We start from the raw sequence: 4,308 nt of genomic DNA, 5'->3' as shown, positions 1-4,308 counted from the left end.
AGCTCAGTGGCGTCACAGCAGCAATACAAGAGCAGCTGTGCAAGAAAAACTCCAAGTCCCACTGCCCTATATTGAACTTGTTGCTCTAGAAACTGCAACTCTAAAATTAAACCCTCTCCACAACCACCATTTCACTAGCTCCCCTCTTACCAAAGGTACCTTATAGCCTGCAGCCCAGTGCAAGGGATGGATGGGAAATCTGATTAAAAGCTATTTTATCAAAAAGCATCAGCTATCATGCAGGAAAGGGAAGCATCTACTGTGCTCAGAGATAAAAAAGCAAAACTACCTTTGTGCCTGGAGCGGAATTTAAACTCGGAGCTCCTACATGTAAAACAAGCACTCTAGACAGGCCAGGATTTTTTTTTGTTTGTAATTTCTCCTCCTCTTCCTCCTCCCCCGTTCTCTTCACCACCTAAACAAGCAGGTCCTCCTTCCCCAAAAGTCATTTTATAGCACAGCAGGACAGAAACCATAAAGAAATGAAAAAAAAAATCAGAAGAATTTGAAAACTCGGACCTTTTTCCCCTGTGTCAGCCTTGCATTTATTCAATTCTGACACCTAGTGGGCACCACTACCAGCGGGGGGTGGAAGTGGCTAGTCATGCTCACCAACAGCCTTATCAGTAATGCTGATGCCCATCAGCTGCTGGCTGATGCTGTGAGGGATGTGCTCCATCCTTAACACAGCTGTGTTTCCTTAAGCCCTCCCAGGCCTCTGTGCTAAATTTGCACTTGCAGACGTATTGAGAACTGCATGTTCTGCGGTAGAGTCAAGGCTGGAAAATGCTCGAGCACTGATCCCAACGTCTCACTGCCCTGAGTCAGGAAACAGGCTCGGCGATTAAGGCCTATCCTTCATTTCAGAGGGATCATCCAAGGGTCAGTCTGTTTTGTCACCCACCTGAGATTAAGTAGCTGACAGTGAAGTGTGTGCCAGGAAATCTCCACATTCTTCCAGGATGAGCAGTAAGCTTCTTTTGAACAAGGGCTTGGTTCCATTCAGCTTTTGCTCAAGATGATCTCTGCCCTCGGGAAATTTTCTAGACTAGTTTCACGCAGCACCGAACCCCCATGGTTGCTGGTAATTCTATCCATTCCCAGCCAGCCCAAATGAACAAATTTGCTGCGGGGCTACCAAAGCACCAGTACACTCTCCATAATGGCAGAAACCAAACTATTGTAAGGCACAACATGCACTCTGTGCAGCTATAATCACCGAGCATCTGTGGTGTGATGGCGAAGAGAGGGTCTAGGACATGAAATGCTGTGCCACCTGGGAGCGCAAATCCCACTGTGTTTCCCCAAGTGTTGATGGAAGGGCAGGTAGGGAACTGAGAACAGTTATTTTTGCAGCACTGTATGGTGTCACCCTTCATCAGTACCACACCGTGGGGATTCCTGCTCAGAGACTGCCAGCATGAGAACTATTGGGGTGTACACACACAAAAAAAAAAAAAAAAGAAAAAAAAAAGAGAAAGAGAGAAAATGCATGTCAAAGGAGTGATTCTGCCGTGAGTGCAGCTTTTCTTAGCTTTTCACAGAAAGTAAAAATTCAATAGGTTTCCTCCTCCCACAGGGACAAACTGAGATGCCGAAGGTCTGCATAGGACGTGCTTGTTCACTGTTGTGTGCAGGAACAGATACCCTGATGCTGTCCCAGCCGCAGCAGGGAGCTTTGGTTGCTCCTACTTATTCCTCAAATTATTGCACTATTCTCCATATAGACCACATGCTAAGCCTTTTCTTCCGACTTCAGGTTTAGCACTCCAAGCAAATTAATCAATAAAGCAACTTAAAATTTAATTCTGAGGGGAGAAAAGTGCAAATCATCATAAACCCTCACTGCTTTCCTTGTCCTACAATTACTGCTGCTCTGCATCGAAAGGGTGACTGCATTTTCACCTTTTGGTGACACAAGGCTCAGACAAACTGCCACAAAGTCTCTGCATGGAGCCAGCTCCAGTCTGATACCACAGGACCTTGTTGTCTCCCTTCAGGCAAAATTCCCTTTTCTGCTGTTGTTTCTGAACAGGCTCAACAAGACAAGAATTTCTGCTCCCACATTCCTTCCACTGCAAGTAGCACCTCTGAGGGGCACAGGGAAAGCTCCCTCCCCATCCCTGCTGCTGCATGCATCTTCACTCTCCAGGCAGTATCCAATAACAAAACTAGTGGTCCACTTGCATAGAGCCTGCCTCCTCCTTGGTGCACAGAGCTCTGCATCTTTTTGTTTGCAATGTTATTGACACACACAGAATGCCAGTGTCCCTTCACAGTACAGGAGAAAGGCAGTGTCTTACCTTACTTACTTTCAAAGCTAGCAAACTCCTGCGTAACACCCTGGTTCTCACTTAGCAAAGTTACTGTAATGAACAGCTTGGGGAGAGGGACCACGGAGAGCCAAGCACACAGATGGACAGTATGTCAAAATATTTCTTGTTGCGGGAGTGCAAAAAGGGCTCAACGATAAACTTCTCCATTTAAGCTGTCTCCCTCCAAAGTAGGCATCTTTGGAGTCTGTCAGCGCACTTGGAGGCGAGGAGCTGACAGCAGTGAGGATGGGACTGAATACGAACAGAACCAGGACCCCAGTATGATTTCATGCCTCAGTCCCACTGAGGAGATATTTGCTCTTGGACATGGTTATGGTATTCCAGACCAGACTCTCAGACATGGGACTTGGAAGGAAACACCCATAGCAACTATCATTAGTGTGTTGGAGTAACAAGTGCTTGAGCCAGTGATCTGAGACCACGAAAGACTTCAGTAATGCAGACAAAAAATTACTCCACAGCCCCAGAGAAACATCTGCACAGCAGATGTCACATCAGCTCCTCGATGTGAAGGTATTTCCATACATACAGCAGGGACCTTGAAGTACCTGTAATCCATTTTGTTGGGGAAAAAAGCATCAAACCATTCACTTCGCAAATGCTGCAGAGAAGTGCATGTAGCATATACATGGCCCTTGTATGCTGGAGAGGGCTGATCTTTCGTTGCTGTTATTACATCAGGCAGCAGGAGATGTGACAGCCCATGCTACCATGATGCTCGCCTGCAGGTCTTGCCCCCGTTCCCAAGGGACCTGGCTGCTATGTCCTGCCTTCTGAGATGTTTTTGCTCATGGGACATCCATGTTATCAATGCTGAGAGACCACAAGACCTTTTCCACTCATTTAGCAAAAGGGTCATATCTGGAGGTCAGAGGCAACCCTCCTTCACTGTGAAGAGTTTTGGGCTCAGACAGTAACTGTGTATAGATAATAAACTAAATGTCCTAAGCTCACACGCTGCTAGTAACAATGTACTGGCAGTGTTTCCCATGAGTGATGGACAGATCCCTGCCACTGACCTTCTGTCCTCGGAGGACAGATAATGATGCTGAAGGTAGCTTCCTGAAGGAAACTGGTGCTCCCCTCTTGTTTGCTTACAGATGGTTATTTCTCCAAACACACTGTACCTTAAAGGGCAATGGTCAGGCTCTGTTCATCATTCTGGCATCCACTAGCCAGCCCTTAGCTCAAAGACAAGTTTTCTACACCAGGTCTCGAAAGACCCACTGTCAAACCCTGTGGTCTCTTCTGTCTCTTAGTCCAGACATACAGTGCCATGACATAAGGATTTTGTAGCAACCACACTCCCCTCCTCTTCCCCAATGCATTGGCCTGCCACTGCTCTCAGGCAGCAAAATACAGAGATTGTTTTTAGGCCAGGAAAACTGTCTGTTGGGAGCAGTGAAAAACAAGAGTGAAATAGGGAAAAATACAAGCACAGCTGAAGCTGGCTCGTGTGTTAATCCACCCATCCCTTCCAGGCAACAAAGAACAGCTCTGACTTAGAAGAACAGCTCAGGAAGTCCTTCTTCCCACCCATGCCTTTGCCTGATGGGAAGACATATATATGATTGTTGCCGTCTCAGAAAATTCACCTATTATTCTGATCCAGATTTGCACAGAGCCAGTACGAGCATTGCAGAAAACACCTAGCTGGATCTCCAGAGGCCTGCCTCCAATTAATTGCATCTTTCAAGCTATCAGAACAAATGGTCTAATCAACCCTATGCTTATACCAGGCAATTCAAAAGTGTTAAGCCCTGACAAGGCCTGTAATTATAAAAAGGAACAGAGTCATAGGACTCTGACATAAGGGAGCATTTTAAACACAAGCTTAGCTCAGTGGTCTATGTTGGTGGCTTAGGGAGCTTGATCATGGGAAGCAGAGTGCACCTGCAGCACCAGGGGAGGTTTGGGTTACATGCCAGGAAGAATTTCTTCATGGAGAGGGAGCTCAGGCATCAGAAAGGGC

Source organism: Cygnus olor, chromosome 6 (genome assembly GCF_009769625.2).
Source record: "Cygnus olor isolate bCygOlo1 chromosome 6, bCygOlo1.pri.v2, whole genome shotgun sequence".
In the NCBI taxonomy this organism is placed as follows: Eukaryota; Metazoa; Chordata; class Aves; order Anseriformes; family Anatidae; genus Cygnus; species Cygnus olor.
This window is presented reverse-complemented; position numbering follows the sequence as displayed.